The 24,473-nt window shown below is 40.9% G+C and overlaps 13 non-coding genes across 13 annotated transcripts; all 13 read right to left on the bottom strand.

Moving 5' to 3' along the window:
* Positions 1-860: 860 nt before the first annotated feature.
* Positions 861-942, bottom strand: TRNAS-AGA (transfer RNA serine (anticodon AGA)). Its single transcript has one exon. It is a non-coding gene; the product is annotated as a tRNA-Ser (tRNA).
* A 2,850-nt stretch (positions 943-3,792) lies between these two features.
* Positions 3,793-3,874, bottom strand: TRNAS-AGA (transfer RNA serine (anticodon AGA)). The gene has a single exon. It is a non-coding gene; the product is annotated as a tRNA-Ser (tRNA).
* Positions 3,875-5,523: 1,649 nt separating this feature from the next.
* Positions 5,524-5,605, bottom strand: TRNAS-AGA (transfer RNA serine (anticodon AGA)). Its single transcript has one exon. It is a non-coding gene; the product is annotated as a tRNA-Ser (tRNA).
* A 1,653-nt stretch (positions 5,606-7,258) lies between these two features.
* Positions 7,259-7,340, bottom strand: TRNAS-AGA (transfer RNA serine (anticodon AGA)). Its single transcript has one exon. It is a non-coding gene; the product is annotated as a tRNA-Ser (tRNA).
* A 1,497-nt stretch (positions 7,341-8,837) lies between these two features.
* Positions 8,838-8,909, bottom strand: TRNAH-GUG (transfer RNA histidin (anticodon GUG)). Its single transcript has one exon. It is a non-coding gene; the product is annotated as a tRNA-His (tRNA).
* Positions 8,910-10,191: 1,282 nt separating this feature from the next.
* TRNAS-AGA (transfer RNA serine (anticodon AGA)) lies at positions 10,192-10,273 on the bottom strand. Its single transcript has one exon. It is a non-coding gene; the product is annotated as a tRNA-Ser (tRNA).
* A 1,649-nt stretch (positions 10,274-11,922) lies between these two features.
* On the bottom strand, positions 11,923-12,004 carry TRNAS-AGA (transfer RNA serine (anticodon AGA)). Its single transcript has one exon. It is a non-coding gene; the product is annotated as a tRNA-Ser (tRNA).
* Positions 12,005-13,657: 1,653 nt separating this feature from the next.
* Positions 13,658-13,739, bottom strand: TRNAS-AGA (transfer RNA serine (anticodon AGA)). Its single transcript has one exon. It is a non-coding gene; the product is annotated as a tRNA-Ser (tRNA).
* Positions 13,740-15,236: 1,497 nt separating this feature from the next.
* TRNAH-GUG (transfer RNA histidin (anticodon GUG)) lies at positions 15,237-15,308 on the bottom strand. The gene has a single exon. It is a non-coding gene; the product is annotated as a tRNA-His (tRNA).
* A 1,282-nt stretch (positions 15,309-16,590) lies between these two features.
* On the bottom strand, positions 16,591-16,672 carry TRNAS-AGA (transfer RNA serine (anticodon AGA)). The gene has a single exon. It is a non-coding gene; the product is annotated as a tRNA-Ser (tRNA).
* Positions 16,673-18,320: 1,648 nt separating this feature from the next.
* On the bottom strand, positions 18,321-18,402 carry TRNAS-AGA (transfer RNA serine (anticodon AGA)). Its single transcript has one exon. It is a non-coding gene; the product is annotated as a tRNA-Ser (tRNA).
* A 1,652-nt stretch (positions 18,403-20,054) lies between these two features.
* On the bottom strand, positions 20,055-20,136 carry TRNAS-AGA (transfer RNA serine (anticodon AGA)). The gene has a single exon. It is a non-coding gene; the product is annotated as a tRNA-Ser (tRNA).
* Positions 20,137-22,977: 2,841 nt separating this feature from the next.
* TRNAS-AGA (transfer RNA serine (anticodon AGA)) lies at positions 22,978-23,059 on the bottom strand. The gene has a single exon. It is a non-coding gene; the product is annotated as a tRNA-Ser (tRNA).
* Positions 23,060-24,473: the final 1,414 nt, after the last annotated feature.

Raw genomic sequence — 24,473 nt, 5'->3', positions numbered from 1 at the left:
AGGGGGGACTGCATGGTTAGGTTTTTGAGGAATTATTGAAACTGACCTCAGTGACCCATGATCAGAGCTATGGCTAATGACTGCGCGCCCAATTATGATGAAGCAAGCACCATGGCTCGTAGGGGCCCCACAACACGCTTTTCTTAGCTCATTGAATTAAAGTATAAACCTCTGCCATGTATGAGTGGTAAAGGCTTGTTAATTTGGTTGCTTTTCCAATTCACGTCTGACAACAAGATGAAGGAACATTGGGGCATCAGAAGCTTTGGAAAGTAGCCACCAACCTCAGAGAAAGAGAGAAAGAGGGAAAAGGCAGTATGAGGTGTGGAGAAAACAGCAGCAGGTACAAGGAGCTCAAATGAGATTAATGGCGCCTAAATAGAGCACATAAAGGAACGGTTACAAATCTAAGAAAAGGGAAAGAAAGACTAGGAAAAAAACACGGAAAGAGCCTGTAGATAAAATTCTCTTCCTGGGACAGCAGGTTAAGAGAAATTACACAGGGAGCAGTTAAGCTTGTAACACGGGGAGAATAGAAAAGAAAATGCAGTTTTATGAAGTGTGTTTGCCTAATCCAGCAAGCACTTTTGTTTTATTTTTCTATTTGCTTCTTTTATTGGTAAAGTAAGTTTCAAGTGCATGAATGGTATGACTGAGAGAGCCAGGGTATAATAATTTGAAGTGTTTGCACCAGCGCTAATGTAGGACGAGAGTTATAGCAAAGATATGAAAGGGGTAGCGATAATAAATATGTGAAAGGGCAATAGTGACACCAAAATAAGCCACATATTTATAAAACTGACATGGAAGAAATTCTAAAGGTTAACTTCTGAAATTGTAGCCGATGTTAAAAAGTTTCTCGTTGTTAGCAGGATTCGAACCTGCGCGGGGAGACCCCTATAGATTTCTAGTCCATCGCCTTAACCACTCGGCCACAACAACTGACTGTAAGGTTTGTGCAAATAATCTGTATGAAAGTTTTCAAGGTGTCCCACAGCAAATTCCTGGTATTCTGCAATGCACTTTTTTTAAAATAATGTATTTTTCAGCAGGCACATTCCCTCCTAAAAACAAAAATTGCATGAGTATATCTCTAGTTTGGAAAAGGATAGGCTTTCATGCATACTCTCATGTGGCACTCAAGTTTTTGGGACCCTATTGCACTCTCTTTTCGTGATGCTTTTAGTCTATGGCCCATATTACAGAAGTCTACCATCTTTGAGTATTTGAGGCTCCTTTGTAAGTGCTTTATCTTTTTTACTTGAAGAGCTATATAATAAAGGGGTCAGGGAAAGATTGCATTTATGGAAGATAAAAGAAGGCACGGTTGTCTCACCAAATGCCGTAGAGAAACCTGATGTTTTACTCATGTTATCCTTAGTTTGTTTTTGTTAGACCTTGCATTCTTAAGGTGGCCTCAACCCTACCTTATTGCTTTTCACCTACGCATTTTGCTGTATCTTTTTGTTGGCCTTAGGACTCTGATCACTTTATTGCTACTAATCAGTGCTGAAGTGAACGTGCTTCTTCCCTAATCATGTGTGTAATTGGAGTATACCTGACTGACAGATTTCATTGACTTGAAAGCCCCTTGTAAAGTGGTATACCATATACCCAGGAACTGATTGTGCCGCCCAAAAAAGTATCATTTCAAACCTGTCTCAAGCCTGCTACTGCAGTGCCTGTGCTGCAGTGTACTGCCACTTCGACTTGCCATTTAAAACTACTTGCCAAGCCTTAAACTCCAATTTTATTACATATAATTAACCAAAAGGTAGGCCCTAGGTAGTCCTAGGGGCATCATGCTATGTAAGTAAAAGGTAAGACATGTACTGTGGTAGTTTGCATGTCCTGGTAGTACAAAACAGTCTATTACATTTTTCACTACTGTGAGGTCTGCCACTCTCGTAGGTTAGCATTGGGTATTCCCTTATACTTTTTGGGGGGTAATTCCATATCAGAGAGGAGAAGCTTTATTTATTTATTGATAAATCCTATTTACTGGTGAGGTTGGATTTAACTTTACTACTTTATAAATGCCATTTTTAGAGAGTGAGCATTTCTCTGCACTTACTGCTCTATTTGCCTGAAAACCTGTCTCCAATTGACGTCTGGATTGGGCTGCGAGACAGCTACATTTGTGCATTCCCTCTAGACAGCCACAATACAGGTCACTCAACTGCAACTGCATTCATCTGCATTCTGATTGGCATGGGGGAGAGCTCCATTCCCCCACCGCAAATAGGTTCAAGAACGATAATTTATGTCAGTAGGTACAATATTGCTACATCTTATAATCATGTGTGTTAAAATAATTTGTCGTTAGATCGTTTAAATATTTTAAAGGATCTGTTTTAATAGACATTTTACGAAAACAACTGGTACATTTTGTAATTCTGTAAAAGAAAAACCCAACTGCCGTGACATTGCCAACCACAATGCCGTGACTCGGATTCGAACTGAGGTTGCTGCGGCCACAACGCAGAGTACTAACCACTATACGATCACGGCGAGCTACTTGGGCTCAATAACATACAGTGACATGGAGAATTTATAATTCGAAACACTCAGGGAACTCCTGTGATAGGCTGAATGTGTTAATTGCTTCCTCATTCCTTATACAAAGGCTTTGTCTCCTCAGTGGTTGATAGGCTGAAACTGTTTCCTGGCCGCCTGCTTGTGAACTGCCAGGAGTCAAAGATCACACATACACTTGTGGGCCTGTGATGGGATACCAATGCAGAGAAACACACCTGGCGCAGATCTTCTATACTGTCTAGTAGACCTGCATCTCCCCTGTACCTCCTCAAGCCATCTGTATGTGAAGCAAGAAAGAGTTAAGGAGCGGTCCATCTACACTTTTATAGGGAGGATGCTGCCATGAGCTCCTTCCAGCTAATCACACAAACAGCAGTAAAGCAAGATAACTACACAGTTAGGGGGGACTGCATGGTTAGGTTTTTGAGGAATTATTGAAACTGACCTCAGTGACCCATGATCAGAGCTGTGGCTAATGACTGCATGCCTAATTATGATGAAGCAAGCACCATTGCTCGTAGGGGCCCCACAACACGCTTTTCTTAGCTCAATTAAAGTATAAACCTCTGCCATATATGAGTGGTAAAGGCTTGTTAATTTGGTTGCTTTTCCAATTCACGTCTGACAACAAGATGAAGGAACATTGGGGCATCAGAAGCTTTGGAAAGTAGCCACCAACCTCAGAGAAAGAGAGAAAGAGGTAAAAGGCAGTATGAGGTGTGGAGAAAACAGCAGCAGGTACAAGGAGCTCAAATGAGATTAATGGCGCCTAAATAGAGCACGTAAAGGAACAGTTACAAATCTAAGAAAAAGGAAAGAAAGACTAGGAAAAAAACACGGAAAGAGCCTGTAGATAAAATTCTCTTCCTGGGACAGCAGGCTAAGAGAAATTACACAGGGAGCAGTTAAGCTTGTAACACGGGGAGAATAGAAAAGAAAATGCAGTTTTATGAAGTGTGTTGCCTAATCCAGCAAGCACTTTTGTTTTATTTTTCTATTTGCTTCTTTTATTGGTAAAGTAAGTTTCAAGTGCATGAATGGTATGACTGAGAGAGCCAGGGTATAATAATTTGAAGTGTTTGCACCAGCGCTAATGTAGGACGAGAGTTATAGCAAAGATATGAAAGGGGTAGCGATAATAAATATGTGAAAGGGCAATAGTGACACCAAAATAAGCCACCTATTTATAAAACTGACATGGAAGAAATTCTAAAGGTTAGCTTCTGAAATTGTAGCTGATGTTAAAAAGTTTCTCGTTGTTGGCAGGATTCGAACCTGCGCGGGGAGACCCCAATGGATTTCTAGTCCATCGCCTTAACCACTCAGCCACAACAACTGACTGTAAGTTTTGTGCAAATAATCTGCATGAAAGTTTTCAAGGTGTGCCACAGCAAATTCCTGATATCCTGCAATGCACTTTTTTAAAATAATGTTTTTTTCAGCAGGCACATTCTCTCCTAAAAACAAAAATAAGGCTACATCTTATAATCATGTGTGTTTAAATAATTTGTCGTTAGATCGTTTAAATATTTTAAAGGATCTGTTTTTAATAGACATTTTACAAAAACAACTGGTACATTTGGTAATTCTGTAAAAGAAAAACCCAACTGCCGTGACATTGCCAACCACAATGCCGTGACTCGGATTCAAACCGAGGTTGCTGCGGCCACAACGCAGAGTACTAACCACTATACGATCACGGCAAGCTACTTGGGCTCAATAACATACAGTGACATGGAGAATTTATAATTCGGAACACTCAGGGAACTCCTGTGATAGGCTGAATGTGTTCATTGCTTCCTCATTGCTTATACAAAGGCTTTGTCTCCTCAGTGGTTGATAGGCTGAAACCATTTCCTGGCTGCCTGCTTGTGAACTGCCAGAAGTCAAAGATCACACATACACTTGTGGGCCTGTGATGGGACACCAATGCAGAGAAACACACCTGGCGCAGATCTTCTATTCTGTCTATTAGACCTGCATCTCCCCTGTACCTCCTCAAGCCATCTGTATGTGAAGCAAGAAAAAGTTAAGGAGCGGTCCATCTACACTTTTATAGGGAGGATGCTGCCGTGAGCTCCTCCCAGCTAATCACACAAACAGCAGTAAAGCAAGATAACTACACAGTTAGGGGGGACTGCATGGTTAGGTTTTTGAGGAATTATTGAAACTGACCTCAGTGACCCATGATCAGAGCTGTGGCTAATGACTGCATGCCTAATTATGATGAAGCAAGCACCATGGCTCGTAAGGGCCCCACAACACGCTTTTCTTAGCTCAATTAAAGTATAAACCTCTGCCATATATGAGTGGTAAAGGCTTGTTAATTTGGTTGCTTTTACAATTCACGTCTGACAACAAGATGAAGGAACATTGGGGCATCAGAAGCTTTGGAAAGTAGCCACCAACCTCAGAGAAAGAGAGAAAGAGGGAAAAGGCAGTATGAGGTGTGGAGAAAACAGCAGCAGGTACAAGGAGCTCAAATGAGATTAATGGCGCCTAAATAGAGCACGTAAAGGAACAGTTACAAATCTAAGAAAAGGGAAAGAAAGACTAGGAAAAAAACACGGAAAGAGCCTGTAGATAAAATTCTCTTCCTGGGACAGCAGGCTAAGAGAAATTACACAGGGAGCAGTTAAGCTTGTAACACGGGGAGAATAGAAAAGAAAATGCAGTTTTATGAAGTGTGTTTGCCTAATCCAGCAAGCACTTTTGTTTTATTTTTCTATTTGCTTCTTTTATTGGTAAAGTAAGTTTCAAGTGCATGAATGGTATGACTGAGAGAGCCAGGGTATAATAATTTGAAGTGTTTGCACCAGCGCTAATGTATGCCGAGAGTTACAGCAAAGATATGAAGGGGGTAGCGATAATAAATATGTGAAAGGGCAATAGTGACACCAAAATAAGCCACCTATTTATAAAACTGACATGGAAGAAATTCTAAAGGTTAACTTCTGAAATTGTAGCCGATGTTAAAAAGTTTCTCGTTGTTGGCAGGATTCGAACCTGTGCGGGGAGAACCCAATGGATTTCTAGTCCATCGCCTTAACCACTCGGCCACAACAACTGACTGTAAGTTTTGTGCAAATAATCTGCATGAAAGTTTTCAAGGTGTGCCACAGCAAATTCCTGATATCCTGCAATGCACTTTTTAAAAATAATGTTTTTTTCAGCAGGCACATTCTCTCCTAAAAACAAAAATAAGGCTACATCTTATAATCATGTGTGTTTAAATAATTTGTCGTTAAATCGTTTAAATATTTTAAAGGATCTGTTTTTAATAGACATTTTACAAAAACAACTAGTACATTTGGTAATTCTGTAAAAGAAAAACCCAACTGCCGTGACATTGCCAACCACAATGCCGTGACTCAGATTCGAACCGAGGTTGCTGCAGCCACAACGCAGAGTACTAACCACTATACAATCACGGTGAGCTACTTGGGCTCAATAACATACAGTGACATGGAGAATTTATAATTCGAAACACTCAGGGAACTCCAGTGATAGGCTGAATGTGTTCATTGCTTCCTCATTCCTTATACAAAGGCTTTGTCTCCTCAGTGGTTGATAGGCTGAAACCGTTTCCTGGTTGCCTGCTTGTGAACTGCCAGAAGTCAAAGATCACACATACACTTGTTGGCCTGTGATGGGACACCAATGCAGAGAAACACACCTGGCGCAGATCTTCTATTCTGTCTATTAGACCTGCATCTCCCCTGTACCTCCTCAAGCCATCTGTATGTGAAGCAAGAAAAAATTAAGGAGCGGTCCATCTATACTTTTATAGGGAGGATGCTGCCGTGAGCTCCTCCCAGCTAATCACACAAACAGCAGTAAAGCAAGATAACTATACAGTTAGGGGGGACTGCATGGTTAGGTTTTTGAGGAATTATTGAAACTGACCTCAGTGACCCATGATCAGAGCTGTGGCTAATGACTGCGTGCCCAATTATGATGAAGCAAGCACCATGGCTCGTAGGGGCCCCACAACACGCTTTTCTTAGCTCATTGAATTAAAGTATAAACCTCTGCCATGTATGAGTGGTAAAGGCTTGTTAATTTGGTTGCTTTTCCAATTCACGTCTGACAACAAGATGAAGGAACATTGGGGCATCAGAAGCTTTGGAAAGTAGCCACCAACCTCAGAGAAAGAGAGAAAGAGGGAAAAGGCAGTATGAGGTGTGGAGAAAACTGCAGCAGGTACAAGGAGCTCAAATTAGATTAATGGCGCCTAAATAGAGCACATAAAGGAACAGTTACAAATCTAAGAAAAGGGAAAGAAAGACTAGGAAAAAAACACGGAAAGAGCCTGTAGATAAAATTCTCTTCCTGGGACAGCAGGCTAAGAGAAATTACACAGGGAGCAGTTAAGCTTGTAACACGGGGAGAATAGAAAAGAAAATGCAGTTTTATGAAGTGTGTTTGCCTAATCCAGCAAGCACTTTTGTTTTATTTTTCTATTTGCTTCTTTTATTGGTAAAGTAAGTTTCAAGTGCATGAATGGTATGACTGAGAGAGCCAGGGTATAATAATTTGAAGTGTTTGCACCAGCGCTAATGTAGGACGAGAGTTATAGCAAAGATATGAAAGGGGTAGCGATAATAAATATGTGAAAGGGCTATAGTGACACCAAAATAAGCAACCTATTTATAAAACTGACATGGAAGAAATTCTAAAGGTTAACTTCTGAAATTGTAGCCGATGTTAAAAAGTTTCTCGTTGTTGGCAGGATTCGAACCTGCGCGGGGAGACCACAATGGATTTCTAGTCCATCGCCTTAACCACTCGGCCACAACAACTGACTGTAAGTTTTGTGCAAATAATCTGTATGAAAGTTTGCAAGGTGTCCCACAGCAAATTCCTGGTATTCTGCAATGCACTTTTTTAAAATAATGTATTTTTCAGCAGGCACATTCTCTCCTAAAAACAAAAATTGCATGAGTATATCTCTAGTTTGGAAAAGGATAGGCTTTCATGCATACTCTCATGTGGCACTCAAGTTTTTGGGACCCTATTGCACTCTGTTTTCGTGCTGCTTTTAGTCTATGGCACATATTACAGAAGTCTACCATCTTTGAGTATTTGAGGCTCCTTTGTAAGTGCTTTATCTTTTTTACTTGAAGAGCTATATAATAAAGGGGTCAGGGAAAGATTGCATTTATGGAAGATAAAAGAAGGCACACTTGTCTCACCAAATGCCGTAGAGAAACCTGATGTTTTACTCATGTTATCCTTAGTTTGTTTTTGTTAGACCTTGCATTCTTAAGGTGGCCTCAACCCTACCTTATTGCTTTTCACCTACGCATTTTGCTGTATCTTTTTGTTGGCCTTAGGACTCTGATCACTTTATTGCTACTAATCAGTGCTGAAGTGAACGTGCTTCTTCCCTAATCATGTGTGTAATTGGAGTATACCTGACTGACAGATTTCATTGACTTGAAAGCCCCTTGTAAAGTGGTATACCATATACCCAGGAACTGATTGTGCCGCCCAAAAAAGTATCATTTCAAACCTGTCTCAAGCCTGCTACTGCAGTGCCTGTACTGCAGTGTACTGCCACTTCGACTTGCCATTTAAAACTACTTGCCAAGCCTTAAACTCCAATTTTATTACATATAATTAACCAAAAGGTAGGCCCTAGGTAGTCCTAGGGGCATCATGCTATGTAAGTAAAAGGTAAGACATGTACTGTGGTAGTTTGCATGTCCTGGTAGTACAAAACAGTCTATTACATTTTTCACTACTGTGAGGTCTGCCCCTCTCGTAGGTTAGCATTGGGTATTCCCTTATACTTTTTGGGGGGTAATTCCATATCAGAGAGGAGAAGCTTTATTTATTTATTGATAAATCCTATTTACTGGTGAGGTTGGATTTAACTTTACTACTTTATAAATGCCATTTTTAGAGAGTGAGCATTTCTCTGCACTTACTGCTCTATTTGCCTGAAAACCTGTCTCCAATTGACGTCTGGATTGGGCTGCGAGACAGCTACATTTGTGCATTCCCTCTAGACAGCCACAATACAGGTCACTCAACTGCAACTGCATTCATCTGCATTCTGATTGGCATGGGAGAGAGCTCCATTCCCCCACCGCAAATAGGTTCAAGAACGATAATTTATGTCAGTAGGTACAATATATCTACATCTTATAATCATGTGTGTTAAAATAATTTGTCGTTAGATTGTTTAAATATTTTAAAGGATCTGTTTTTAATAGACATTTTACAAAAACAACTGGTACATTTTGTAATTCTTTAAAAGAAAAACCCAACTGCCGTGACATTGCCAACCACAATGCCGTGACTCGGATTCGAACCGAGGTTGCTGCGGCCACAACGCAGAGTACTAACCACTATACGATCACGGCGAGCTACTTGGGCTCAATAACATACAGTGACATGGAGAATTTATAATTCGGTACACTCAGGGAACTCCTGTGATAGGCTGAATGTGTTAATTGCTTCCTCATTCCTTATACAAAGGCTTTGTCTCCTCAGTGGTTGATAGGCTGAAACTGTTTCCTGGCCGCCTGCTTGTGAACTGCCAGGAGTCAAAGATCACACATACACTTGTGGGCCTGTGATGGGATACCAATGCAGAGAAACACACCTGGCGCAGATCTTCTATACTGTCTAGTAGACCTGCATCTCCCCTGTACCTCCTCAAGCCATCTGTATGTGAAGCAAGAAAGAGTTAAGGAGCGGTCCATCTACACTTTTATAGGGAGGATGCTGCCATGAGCTCCTCCCAGCTAATCACACAAACAGCAGTAAAGCAAGATAACTACACAGTTAGGGGGGACTGCATGGTTAGGTTTTTGAGGAATTATTGAAACTGACCTCAGTGACCCATGATCAGAGCTGTGGCTAATGACTGCATGCCTAATTATGATGAAGCAAGCACCATGGCTCGTAGGGGCCCCACAACACGCTTTTCTTAGCTCAATTAAAGTATAAACCTCTGCCATATATGAGTGGTAAAGGCTTGTTAATTTGGTTGCTTTTCCAATTCACGTCTGACAACAAGATGAAGGAACATTGGGGCATCAGAAGCTTTGGAAAGTAGCCACCAACCTCAGAGAAAGAGAGAAAGAGGGAAAAGGCAGTATGAGGTGTGGAGAAAACAGCAGCAGGTACAAGGAGCTCAAATGAGATTAATGGCGCCTAAATAGAGCACGTAAAGGAACAGTTACAAATCTAAGAAAAGGGAAAGAAAGACTAGGAAAAAAACACAGAAAGAGCCTGTAGATAAAATTCTCTTCCTGGGACAGCAGGCTAAGAGAAATTACACAGGGAGCAGTTAAGCTTGTAACACGGGGAGAATAGAAAAGAAAATGTAGTTTTATGAAGTGTGTTTGCCTAATCCAGCAAGCACTTTTGTTTTATTTTTCTATTTGCTTCTTTTATTGGTAAAGTAAGTTTCAAGTGCATGAATGGTATGACTGAGAGAGCCAGGGTATAATAATTTGAAGTGTTTGCACCAGCGCTAATGTAGGACGAGAGTTATAGCAAAGATATGAAAGGGGTAGCGATAATAAATATGTGAAAGGGCAATAGTGACACCAAAATAAGCCACCTATTTATAAAACTGACATGGAAGAAATTCTAAAGGTTAACTTCTGAAATTGTAGCCGATGTTAAAAAGTTTCTCGTTGTTGGCAGGATTCGAACCTGCATGGGGAGACCCCAATGGATTTCTAGTCCATCGCCTTAACCACTCGGCCACAACAACTGACTGTAAGTTTTGTGCAAATAATCTGCATGAAAGTTTTCAAGGTGTGCCACAGCAAATTCCTGATATCCTGCAATGCACTTTTTAAAAATAATGTTTTTTTCAGCAGGCACATTCTCTCCTAAAAACAAAAATAAGGCTACATCTTATAATCATCTGTGTTTAAATAATTTGTCGTTAAATCGTTTAAATATTTTAAAGGATCTGTTTTTAATAGACATTTTACAAAAACAACTGGTACATTTGGTAATTCTGTAAAAGAAAAACCCAACTGCCGTGACATTGCCAACCACAATGCCGTGACTCGGATTCAAACCGAGGTTGCTGCGGCCACAACGCAGAGTACTAACCACTATACGATCACGGCAAGCTACTTGGGCTCAATAACATACAGTGACATGGAGAATTTATAATTCGGAACACTCAGGGAACTCCTGTGATAGGCTGAATGTGTTCATTGCTTCCTCATTGCTTATACAAAGGCTTTGTCTCCTCAGTGGTTGATAGGCTGAAACCATTTCCTGGCCGCCTGCTTGTGAACTGCCAGAAGTCAAAGATCACACATACACTTGTGGGCCTGTGATGGGACACCAATGCAGAGAAACACACCTGGCGCAGATCTTCTATTCTGTCTATTAGACCTGCATCTCCCCTGTACCTCCTCAAGCCATCTGTATGTGAAGCAAGAAAAAGTTAAGGAGCGGTCCATCTACACTTTTATAGGGAGAATGCTGCCGTGAGCTCCTCCCAGCTAATCACACAAACAGCAGTAAAGCAAGATAACTACACAGTTAGGGGGGACTGCATGGTTAGGTTTTTGAGGAATTATTGAAACTGACCTCAGTGACCCATGATCAGAGCTGTGGCTAATGACTGCATGCCTAATTATGATGAAGCAAGCACCATGGCTCGTAAGGGCCCCACAACACGCTTTTCTTAGCTCAATTAAAGTATAAACCTCTGCCATATATGAGTGGTAAAGGCTTGTTAATTTGGTTGCTTTTCCAATTCACGTCTGACAACAAGATGAAGGAACATTGGGGCATCAGAAGCTTTGGAAAGTAGCCACCAACCTCAGAGAAAGAGAGAAAGAGGGAAAAGGCAGTATGAGGTGTGGAGAAAACAGCAGCAGGTACAAGGAGCTCAAATGAGATTAATGGCGCCTAAATAGAGCACGTAAAGGAACAGTTACAAATCTAAGAAAAGGGAAAGAAAGACTAGGAAAAAAACACGGAAAGAGCCTGTAGATAAAATTCTCTTCCTATGACAGCAGGCTAAGAGAAATTACACAGGGAGCAGTTAAGCTTGTAACACGGGGAGAATAGAAAAGAAAATGCAGTTTTATGAAGTGTGTTTGCCTAATCCAGCAAGCACTTTTGTTTTATTTTTCTATTTGCTTCTTTTATTGGTAAAGTAAGTTTCAAGTGCATGAATGGTATGACTGAGAGAGCCAGGGTATAATAATTTGAAGTGTTTGCACCAGCGCTAATGTATGCCGAGAGTTACAGCAAAGATATGAAGGGGGTAGCGATAATAAATATGTGAAAGGGCAATAGTGACACCAAAATAAGCCACCTATTTATAAAACTGACATGGAAGAAATTCTAAAGGTTAACTTCTGAAATTGTAGCCGATGTTAAAAAGTTTCTCATTGTTGGCAGGATTCGAACCTGTGCGGGGAGACCCCAATGGATTTCTAGTCCATCGCCTTAACCACTCGGCCACAACAACTGACTGTAAGTTTTGTGCAAATAATCTGCATGAAAGTTTTCAAGGTGTGCCACAGCAAATTCCTGATATCCTGCAATGCACTTTTTAAAAATAATGTTTTTTTCAGCAGGCACATTCTCTCCTAAAAACAAAAATAAGGCTACATCTTATAATCATGTGTGTTTAAATAATTTGTCGTTAAATCGTTTAAATATTTTAAAGGATCTGTTTTTAATAGACATTTTACAAAAACAACTAGTACATTTGGTAATTCTGTAAAAGAAAAACCCAACTGCCGTGACATTGCCAACCACAATGCCGTGACTCGGATTCGAACCGAGGTTGCTGCAGCCACAACGCAGAGTACTAACCACTATACAATCACGGTGAGCTACTTGGGCTCAATAACATACAGTGACATGGAGAATTTATAATTCGAAACACTCAGGGAACTCCAGTGATAGGCTGAATGTGTTCATTGCTTCCTCATTCCTTATACAAAGGCTTTGTCTCCTCAGTGGTTGATAGGCTGAAACCGTTTCCTGGTTGCCTGCTTGTGAACTGCCAGAAGTCAAAGATCACACATACACTTGTTGGCCTGTGATGGGACACCAATGCAGAGAAACACACCTGGCGCAGATCTTCTATTCTGTCTATTAGACCTGCATCTCCCCTGTACCTCCTCAAGCCATCTGTATGTGAAGCAAGAAAAAATTAAGGAGCGGTCCATCTATACTTTTATAGGGAGGATGCTGCCGTGAGATCCTCCCAGCTAATCACACAAACAGCAGTAAAGCAAGATAACTATACAGTTAGGGGGGACTGCATGGTTAGGTTTTTGAGGAATTATTGAAACTGACCTCAGTGACCCATGATCAGAGCTGTGGCTAATGACTGCGGGCCCAATTATGATGAAGCAAGCACCATGGCTCGTAGGGGCCCCACAACACGCTTTTCTTAGCTCATTGAATTAAAGTATAAACCTCTGCCATCTGTGAGTGGTAAAGGCTTGTTAATTTGGTTGCTTTTCCAATTCACGTCTGACAACAAGATGAAGGAACATTGGGGCATCAGAAGCTTTGGAAAGTAGCCACCAACCTCAGAGAAAGAGAGAAAGAGGGAAAAGGCAGTATGAGGTGTGGAGAAAACAGCAGCAGGTACAAGGAGATCAAATGAGATTAATGGCGCCTAAATAGAGCACATAAAGGAACAGTTACAAATCTAAGAAAAGGGAAAGAAAGACTAGGAAAAAAACACGGAAAGAGCCTGTAGATAAAATTCTCTTCCTGGGACAGCAGGCTAAGAGAAATTACACAGGGAGCAGTTAAGCTTGTAACACGGGGAGAATAGAAAAGAAAATGCAGTTTTATGAAGTGTGTTTGCCTAATCCAGCAAGCACTTTTATTTTATTTTTCTATTTGCTTCTTTTATTGGTAAAGTAAGTTTCAAGTGCATGAATGGTATGACTGAGAGAGCCAGGGTATAATAATTTGAAGTGTTTGCACCAGCGCTAATGTAGGACGAGAGTTATAGCAAAGATATGAAAGGGGTAGCGATAATAAATATGTGAAAGGGCAATAGTGACACCAAAATAAGCAACCTATTTATAAAACTGACATGGAAGAAATTCTAAAGGTTAACTTCTGAAATTGTAGCCGATGTTAAAAAGTTTCTCGTTGTTGGCAGGATTCGAACTTGCGCGGGGAGACCACAATGGATTTCTAGTCCATCGCCTTAACCACTCGGCCACAACAACTGACTGTAAGTTTTGTGCAAATAATCTGTATGAAAGTTTGCAAGGTGTCCCACAGCAAATTCCTGGTATTCTGCAATGCACTTTTTTAAAATAATGTATTTTTCAGCAGGCACATTCTCTCCTAAAAACAAAAATTGCATGAGTATATCTCTAGTTTGGAAAAGGATAGGCTTTCATGCATACTCTCATGTGGCACTCAAGTTTTTGGGACCCTATTGCACTCTGTTTTCGTGCTGCTTTTAGTCTATGGCACATATTACAGAAGTCTACCATCTTTGAGTATTTGAGGCTCCTTTGTAAGTGCTTTATCTTTTTTACTTGAAGAGCTATATAATAAAGGGGTCAGGGAAAGATTGCATTTATGGAAGATAAAAGAAGGCACACTTGTCTCACCAAATGCCGTAGAGAAACCTGATGTTTTACTCATGTTATCCTTAGTTTGTTTTTGTTAGACCTTGCATTCTTAAGGTGGCCTCAACCCTACCTTATTGCTTTTCACCTACGCATTTTGCTGTATCTTTTTGTTGGCCTTAGGACTCTGATCACTTTATTGCTACTAATCAGTGCTGAAGTGAACGTGCTTCTTCCCTAATCATGTGTGTAATTGGAGTATACCTGACTGACAGATTTCATTGACTTGAAAGCCCCTTGTAAAGTGGTATACCATATACCCAGGAACTGATTGTGCCGCCCAAAAAAGTATCATTTCAAACCTGTCTCAAGCCTGCTACTGCAGTGCCTGTACTGCAGTGTACTGCCACTTCGACTTGCCATTTAAAACTACTTGCCAAGCCTTAAACTCCAATTTTATTACATATAATTAACCAAAAGGTAGGCCCTAGGTAGTCCTAGGGGCATCATGCTATGTAAGTAAAAGGTAAGACATGTACTGTGGTAGTTTGCATGTCCTGGTAGTACAAAACAGTCTATTACATTTTTCACTACTGTGAGGTCTGCCCCTCTCGTAGGTTAGCATTGGGTATTCCCTTATACTTTTTGGGGGGTAATTCCATATCAGAGAGGAGAAGCTTTATTTATTTATTGATAAATCCTATTTACTGGTGAGGTTGGATTTAACTTTACTACTTTATAAATGCCATTTTTAGAGAGTGAGCATTTCTCTGCACTTACTGCTCTATTTGCCTGAAAACCTGTCTCCAATTGACGTCTGGATTGGGCTGCGAGACAGCTACATTTGTGCATTCCCTCTAGACAGCCACAATACAGGTCACTCAACTGCAACTGCATTCATCTGCATTCTGATTGGCATGGGGGAGAGCTCCATTCCCCCACCGCAAATAGGTTCAAGAACGATAATTTATGTCAGTAGGTACAATATAGCTACATCTTATAATCATGTGTGTTAAAATAATTTGTCGTTAGATTGTTTAAATATTTTAAAGGATCTGTTTTTAATAGACATTTTACAAAAACACCTGGTACATTTTGTAATTCTGTAAAAGAAAAACCCAACTGCCGTGACATTGCCAACCACAATGCCGTGACTCGGATTCGAACCGAGGTTGCTGCGGCCACAACGCAGAGTACTAACCACTATACGATCACGGCGAGCTACTTGGGCTCAATAACATACAGTGACATGGAGAATTTATAATTCGGTACACTCAGGGAACTCCTGTGATAGGCTGAATGTGTTAATTGCTTCCTCATTCCTTATACAAAGGCTTTGTCTCCTCAGTGGTTGATAGGCTGAAACTGTTTCCTGGCCGCCTGCTTGTGAACTGCCAGGAGTCAAAGATCACACATACACTTGTGGGCCTGTGATGGGATACCAATGCAGAGAAACACACCTGGCGCAGATCTTCTATACTGTCTAGTAGACCTGTATCTCCCCTGTACCTCCTCAAGCCATCTGTATGTGAAGCAAGAAAGAGTTAAGGAGCGGTCCATCTACACTTTTATAGGGAGGATGCTGCCATGAGCTCCTCCCAGCTAATCACACAAACAGCAGTAAAGCAAGATAACTACACAGTTAGGGGGGACTGCATGGTTAGGTTTTTGAGGAATTATTGAAACTGACCTCAGTGACCCATGATCAGAGCTGTGGCTAATGACTGCATGCCTAATTATGATGAAGCAAGCACCATGGCTCGTAGGGGCCCCACAACACGCTTTTCTTAGCTCAATTAAAGTATAAACCTCTGCCATATATGAGTGGTAAAGGCTTGTTAATTTGGTTGCTTTTCCAATTCACGTCTGACAACAAGATGAAGGAAAATTGGGGCATCAGAAGCTTTGGAAAGTAGCCACCAACCTCAGAGAAAGAGAGAAAGAGGGAAAAGGCAGTATGAGGTGTGGAGAAAACAGCAGCAGGTACAAGGAGCTCAAATGAGATTAATGGCGCCTAAATAGAGCACGTAAAGGAACAGTTACAAATCTAAGAAAAGGGAAAGAAAGACTAGGAAAAAAACACAGAAAGAGCCTGTAGATAAAATTCTCTTCCTGGGACAGCAGGCTAAGAGAAATTACACAGGGAGCAGTTAAGCTTGTAACACGGGGAGAATAGAAAAGAAAATGCAGTTTTATGAAGTGTGTTTGCCTAATCCAGCAGGCACTTTTGTTTTATTTTTCTATTTGCTTCTTTTATTGGTAAAGTAAGTTTCAAGTGCATGAATGGTATGACTGAGAGAGCCAGGGTATAATAATTTGAAGTGTTTGCACCAGCGCTAATGTAGGACGAGAGTTATAGCAAAGATATGAAAGGGGTAGCGATAATAAATATGTGAAAGGGCAATAGTGACACCAAAGAAAGCCACCTATTTATAAAACTGACATGGAAGAAATTCTAAAGGTTAACTTCTGAAATTGTAGCCGATGTTAAAAAGTTTCTCGTTGTTGGCAGGATTCGAACCTGCGTGGGGAGACCCCAATGGATTTCTAGTCCATCGCCTTAACCACTCGGCCACAACAACTGACTGTAAGTTTTGTGCAAATAATCTGCATGAAAGTTTTCAAGGTGTGCCACAGCAAATTCCTGATATCCTGCAATGCACTTTTTAAAAATAATGTTTTTTTCAGCAGGCACATTCTCTCCTAAAAACAAAAATAAGGCTACATCTTATAATCATCTGTGTTTAAATAATTTGTCGTTAAATCGTTTAAATATTTTAAAGGATCTGTTTTTAATAGACATTTTACAAAAACAACTGGTACATTTGGTAATTCTGTAAAAGAAAAACCCAACTGCCGTGACATTGCTAACCACAATGCCGTGACTCGGATTCAAAACGAGGTTGCTGCGGCCACAACGCAGAGTACTAACCACTATACGATCACGGCGAGCTACTTGGGCTCAATAACATACAGTGACATGGAGAATTTATAATTCGAAACACTCAGGGAACTCCAGTGATAGGCTGAATGTGTTCATTGCTTCCTCATTCCTTATACAAAGGCTTTGTCTCCTCAGTGGTTGATAGGCTGAAACCGTTTCCTGGTTGCCTGCTTGTGAACTGCCAGAAGTCAAAGATCACACATACACTTGTTGGCCTGTGATGGGACACCAATGCAGAGAAACACACCTGGCGCAGATCTTCTATTCTGCCTATTAGACCTGCATCTCCCCTGTACCTCCTCAAGCCATCTGTATGTGAAGCAAGAAAAAGTTAAGGAGCGGTCCATCTATACTTTTATAGGGAGGATGCTGCCGGGAGCGCCTCCCAGCTAATCACACAAACAGCAGTAAAGCAAGATAACTACACAGTTAGGGGGGACTGCATGGTTAGGTTTTTGAGGAATTATTGAAACTGACCTCAGTGACCCATGATCAGAGCTGTGGCTAATGACTGCATGCCTAATTATGATGAAGCAAGCACCATGGCTCGTAGGGGCCCCACAACACGCTTTTCTTAGCTCAATTAAAGTATAAACCTCTGCCATATATGAGTGGTAAAGGCTTGTTAATTTGGTTGCTTTTCCAATTCACGTCTGACAACAAGATGAAGGAACATTGGGGCATCAGAAGCTTTGGAAAGTAGCCACCAACCTCAGAGAAAGAGAGAAAGAGGGAAAAGGCAGTATGAGGTGTGGAGAAAACAGCAGCAGGTACAAGGAGCTCAAATGAGATTAATGGCGCCTAAATAGAGCACGTAAAGGAACAGTTACAAATCTAAGAAAAAGGAAAGAAAGACTAGGAAAAAAACACGGAAAGAGCCTGTAGATAAAATTCTCTTCCTGGGACAGCAGGCTAAGAGAAATTACACAGGGAGCAGTTAAGCTTGTAACACGGGGAGAATAGAAAAGAAAATGCAGTTTTATGAAGTGTGTTGCCTAATCCAGCAAGCACTTTTGTTTTATTTTTCTATTTGCTTCTTTTATTGTTAAAGTAAGTTTCAAGTGCATGAATGGTATGACTGAGAGAGCCAGGGTATAATAATTTGAAGTGTTTGCACCAGCGCTAATGTAGGACGAGAGTTATAGCAAAGATATGAAAGGGGTAGCGATAATAAATATGTGAAAGGGCAATAGTGACACCAAAATAAGCCACCTATTTATAAAACTGACATGGAAGAAATTCTAAAGGTTAGCTTCTGAAATTGTAGCCGATGTTAAAAAGTTTCTCGTTGTTGGCAGGATTCGAACCTGCGCGGGGAGACCCCAATGGATTTCTAGTCCATCACCTTAACCACTCGGCCACAACAACTGACTGTAAGTTTTGTGCAAATAATCTGCATGAAAGTTTTCAAGGTGTGCCACAGCAAATTCCTGATATCCTGCAATGCACTTTTTAAAAATAATGTTTTTTTCAGCAGGCACATTCTCTCCTAAAAACAAAAATAAGGCTACATCTTATAATCATGTGTGTTTAAATAATTTGTTGTTAGATCGTTTAAATATTTTAAAGGATCTGTTTTTAATAGACATTTTACAAAAACAACTGGTACATTTGGTAATTCTGTAAAAGAAAAACCCAACTGCCGTGACATTGCCAACCACAATGCCGTGACTCGGATTCGAACCGATGTTGCTGCGGCCACAACGCAGAGTACTAACCACTATACGATCACGGCAAGCTACTTGGGCTCAATAACATACAGTGACATGGAGAATTTATAATTCGGAACACTCAGGGAACTCCTGTGATAGGCTGAATGTGTTCATTGCTTCCTCATTGCTTATACAAAGGCTTTGTCTCCTCAGTGGTTGATAGGCTGAAACCGTTTCCTGGCCGCCTGCTTGTGAACTGCCAGAAGTCAAAGATCACACATACACTTGTGGGCCTGTGATGGGACACCAATGCAGAGAAACACACCTGGCGCAGATCTTCTATTCTGTCTATTAGACCTGCATCTCCCCTGTACCTCCTCAAGCCATCTGTATGTGAAGCAAGAAAAAGTTAAGGAGCGGTCCATCTACACTTTTATAGGGAGGATGCTGCCGTGAGCTCCTCCCAGCTAATCACACAAACAGCAGTAAAGCAAGATAACTACACAGTTAGGGGGGACTGCATGGATAGGTTTTTGAGGAATTATTGAAACTGACCTCAGTGACCCATGATCAGAGCTGTGGCTAATGACTGCGTGCCCAATTATGATGAAGCAAGCACCATGGCTCGTAGGGGCCCCACAACACGCTTTTCTCGGCTCATTGAATTAAAGTATAAACCTCTGCCATGTATGAGTGGTAAAGGCTTGTTAATTTGGTTGCTTTTCCAATTCACGTCTGACAACAAGATGAAGGAACATTGGGGCATCAGAAGCTTTGGAAAGTAGCCACCAACCTCAGAGAAAGAGAGAAAGAGGGAAAAGGCAGTATGAGGTGTGAAGAAAACAGCAGCAGGTACAAGGAGCTCAAATGAGATTAATGGCGCCTAAATAGAGCACGTAAAGGAACAGTTACAAATCTAAGAAAAGGGAAAGAAAGACTAGGAAAAAAACACGGAAAGAGCCTGTAGATAAAATTCTCTTCCTGGGACAGCAGGCTAAGAGAAATTACACAGGGAGCAGTTAAGCTTGTAACACGGGGAGAATAGAAAAGAAAATGCAGTTTTATGAAGTGTGTTTGCCTAATCCAGCAAGCACTTTTGTTTTATTTTTCTATTTGCTTCTTTTATTGGTAAAGTAAGTTTCAAGTGCATGAATGGTATGACTGAGAGAGCCAGGGTATAATAATTTGAAGTGTTTGCACCAGCGCTAATGTAGGACGAGAGTTATAGCAAAGATATGAAAGGGGTAGCGATAATAAATATGTGAAATGGCAATAGTGACACCAAAATAAGCCACCTATTTATAAAACTGACATGGTAGAAATTCTAAAGGTTAACTTCTGAAATTGTAGCCGATGTTAAAAGTTTCTTGTTGTTGGCAGGATTCGAACCTGCGCGGGGAGACCCCAATGGATTTCTAGTCCATCGTCTTAACCACTCGGCCACAACATCTGACTGTAAGTTTTGTGCAAATAATCTGTATGAAAGTTTTCATGGTGTCCCACAGCAAATTCCTGGTATTCTGCAATGCACTTTTTTAAAATAATGTTTTTTTCAGCAGGCACATTCTCTCCTAAAAACAAAAATTGCATGAGTATATCTCTAGTTTGGAAAAGGATAGGCTTTCATGCATACTCTCATGTGGCACTCAAGTTTTTGGGACCCTATAGCGCTCTGTTTTCGTGCTGCTTTTAGTCTATGGCCCATATTACAGAAGTCTACCATCTTTGAGTATTTGAGGCTCCTTTGTAAGTGCTTTATCTTTTTTACTTGAAGAGCTATATAATAAAGGGGTCAGGGAAAGATTGCATTTATGGAAGATAAAAGAAGGCACACTTGTCTCACCAAATGCCGTAGAGAAACCTGATGTTTTACTCATGTTATCCTTAGTTTGTTTTTGTTAGACCTTGCATTCTTAAGGTGGCCTCAACCCTACCTTATTGCTTTTCACCTACGCATTTTGCTGTATCTTTTTGTTGGCCTTAGGACTCTGATCACTTTATTGCTACTAATCAGTGCTGAAGTGAACGTGCTTCTTCCCTAATCATGTGTGTAATTGGAGTATACCTGACTGACAGATTTCATTGACTTGAAAGCCCCTTGTAAAGTGGTATACCATATACCCAGGAACTGATTGTGCCGCCCAAAAAAGTATCATTTCAAACCTGTCTCAAGCCTGCTACTGCAGTGCCTGTGCTGCAGTGTACTGCCACTTCGACTTGCCATTTAAAACTACTTGCCAAGCCTTAAACTCCAATTTTATTACATATAATTAACCAAAAGGTAGGCCCTAGGTAGTCCTAGGGGCATCATGCTATGTAAGTAAAAGGTAAGACATGTACTGTGGTAGTTTGCATGTCCTGGTAGTACAAAACAGTCTATTACATTTTTCACTACTGTGAGGTCTGCCCCTCTCGTAGGTTAGCATTGGGTATTCCCTTATACTTTTTGGGGGGTAATTCCATATCAGAGAGGAGAAGCTTTATTTATTTATTGATAAATCCTATTTACTGGTGAGGTTGGATTTAACTTTACTACTTTATAAATGCCATTTTTAGAGAGTGAGCATTTCTCTGCACTTACTGCTCTATTTGCCTGAAAACCTGTCTCCAATTGACGTCTGGATTGGGCTGCGAGACAGCTACATTTGTGCATTCCCTCTAGACAGCCACAATACAGGTCACTCAACTGCAACTGCATTCATCTGCATTCTGATTGGCATGGGGGAGAGCTCCATTCCCCCACCGCAAATAGGTTCAAGAACGATAATTTATGTCAGTAGGTACAATATAGCTACATCTTATAATCATGTGTGTTAAAATAATTTGTCGTTAGATCGTTTAAATATTTTAAAGGACCTGTTTTTAATAGACATTTTACAAAAACAACTGGTACATTTGGTAATTATGTAAAAGAAAAACCCAACTGCCGTGACATTGCCAACCACAATGGCGTGACTCGGATTCGAACCGAGGTTGCTGCGGCCACAAGGCAGAGTACTAACCACTATACGATCACAGCGAGCTACTTGGGCTCAATAACATACTGTGACATGGAGAATTTATAATTCGGTACACTCAGGGAACTCCTGTGATAGGCTGAATGTGTTAATTGCTTCCTCATTCCTTATACAAAGGCTTTGTCTCCTCAGTGGTTGATAGGCTGAAACTGTTTCCTGGCCGCCTGCTTGTGAACTGCCAGGAGTCAAAGATCACACATACACTTGTGGGCCTGTGATGGGACACCAATGCAGAGAAACACACCTGGCGCAGATCTTCTATACTGTCTAGTAGACCTGCATCTCCCCTGTACCTCCTCAAGCCATCTGTATGTGAAGCAAGAAAGAGTTAAGGAGCGGTCCATCTACACTTTTATAGGGAGGATGCTGCCATGAGCTCCTCCCAGCTAATCACACAAACAGCAGTAAAGCAAGATAACTACACAGTTAGGGGGGACTGCATGGTTAGGTTTTTGAGGAATTATTGAAACTGACCTCAGTGACCCATGATCAGAGCTGTGGCTAATGAATGCGTGCCTAATTATGATGAAGCAAGCACCATGGCTCGTAGGGGCCCCACAACACGCTTTTCTTAGCTCAATTAAAGTATAAACCTCTGCCATATATGAGTGGTAAAGGCTTGTTAATTTGGTTGCTTTTCCAATTCACGTCTGACAAGAAGATGAAGGAACATTGGGGCATCAGAAGCTTTGGAAAGTAGCCACCAACCTCAGAGAAAGAGGGAAAAGGCAGTATGAGGTGTGGAGAAAACAGCAGCAGGTACAAGGAGCTCAAATGAGATTAATGGCGCCTAAATAGAGCACGTAAAGGAACAGTTACAAATCTAAGAAAAAGGAAAGAAAGACTAGGAAAAAAACACGGAAAGAGCCTGTAGATAAAATTCTCTTCCTGGGACAGCAGGCTAAGAGAAATTACACAGGGAGCAGTTAAGCTTGTAACACGGGGGAATAGAAAAGAAAATTCAGTGTTATGAAGTGTGTTGCCTAATCCAGCAAGCACTTTTGTTTTATTTTTCTATTTGCTTCTTTTATTGGTAAAGTAAGTTTCAAGTGCATGAATGGTATGACTGAGAGAGCCAGGGTATAATAATTTGAAGTGTTTGCACCAGCGCTAATGTAGGACGAGAGTTATAGCAAAGATATGAAAGGGGTAGCGATAATAAATATGTGAAAGGGCAATAGTGACACCAAAATAAGCCACCTATTTATAAAACTGACATGGAAGAAATTCTAAAGGTTAGCTTCTGAAATTGTAGCCAATGTTAAGAAGTTTCTCGTTGTTGGCAGGATTCGAACCTGCGCGGGGGGACCCCAATGGATTTCTAGTCCATCGCCTTAACCACTCGGCCACAACAACTGACTGCAAGTTTTGTGCAAATAATCTGTATGAAAGTTTTCAAGGTGTCCCACAGAAAATTCCTGATATCCTGCAATGCACTTTTTAAAAATAATGTTTTTTTCAGCAGGCACATTCTCTCCTAAAAACAAAAATAAGGCTACATCTTATAATCATGTGTGTTTAAATAATTTGTCGTTAGATCGTTTAAATATTTTAAAGGATCTGTTTTTAATAGACATTTTACAAAAACAACTGGTACATTTGGTAATTCTGTAAAAGAAAAACCCAACTGCCATGACACTGCCAACCACAATGCCGTGACTTGGATTCGAACCGAGGTTGCTGCGGCCACAACGCAGAGTACTAACCACTATACGATCACGGCGAGCTACTTGGGCTCAATAACATACAGTGACATGGAGAATTTATAATTTGAAACACTCAGGGAACTCCTGTGATAGGCTGAATGTGTTCATTGCTTCCTCATTCCTTATACAAAGGCATTGTCTCCTCAGTGGTTGATAGGCTGAAACTGTTTCCTGGCCGACTGCTTGTGAACTGCCAGGAGTCAAAGATCACACATACACTTGTGGGCCTGTGATGGGACACCAATGCAGAGAAACACACCTGGCGCAGATCTTCTATACTGTCTAGTAGACCTGCATCTCCCCTGTACCTCCTCAAGCCATCTGTATGTGAAGCAAGAAAGAGTTAAGGAGCGGTCCATCTACACTTTTATAGGGAGGATGCTGCCATGAGCTCCTCCCAGCTAATCACACAAACAGCAGTAAAGCAAGATAACTACACAGTTAGGGGGGACTGCATGGTTAGGTTTTTGAGGAATTATTGAAACTGACCTCAGTGACCCATGATCAGAGCTGTGGCTAATGACTGCGTGCCTAATTATGATGAAGCAAGCACCATGGCTCGTAGGGGCCCCACAACACACTTTTCTTAGCTCAATTAAAGTATAAACCTCTGCCATATATGAGTGGTAAAGGCTTGTTAATTTGGTTGCTTTTCCAATTCACGTCTTACAACAAGATGAAGGAACAATGGGGCATCAGAAGCTTTGGAAAGTAGCCACCAACCTCAGAGAAAGAGAGAAAGAGGGAAAAGGCAGTATGAGGTGTGGAGAAAACAGCAGCAGGTACAAGGAGCTCAAATGAGATTAATGGCGCCTAAATAGAGCACGTAAAGGAACAGTTACAAATCTAAGAAAAAGGAAAGAAAGACTAGGAAAAAAACACGGAAAGAGCCTGTAGATAAAATTCTCTTCCTGGGACAGCAGGCTAAGAGAAATTACACAGGGAGCAGTTAAGCTTGTAACACGGGGAGAATAGAAAAGAAAATGCAGTTTTATGAAGTGTGTTGCCTAATCCAGCAAGCACTTTTGTTTTATTTTTCTATTTGCTTCTTTTATTGGTAAAGT

The sequence above is a fragment of the Lissotriton helveticus genome, chromosome 12 (assembly GCF_964261635.1).
Source record: "Lissotriton helveticus chromosome 12, aLisHel1.1, whole genome shotgun sequence".
Classification (NCBI taxonomy): domain Eukaryota; kingdom Metazoa; phylum Chordata; class Amphibia; order Caudata; family Salamandridae; genus Lissotriton; species Lissotriton helveticus.
Note: the sequence above shows the minus strand (reverse complement) of the source record. Positions and strands in the feature narration are given on the sequence as shown.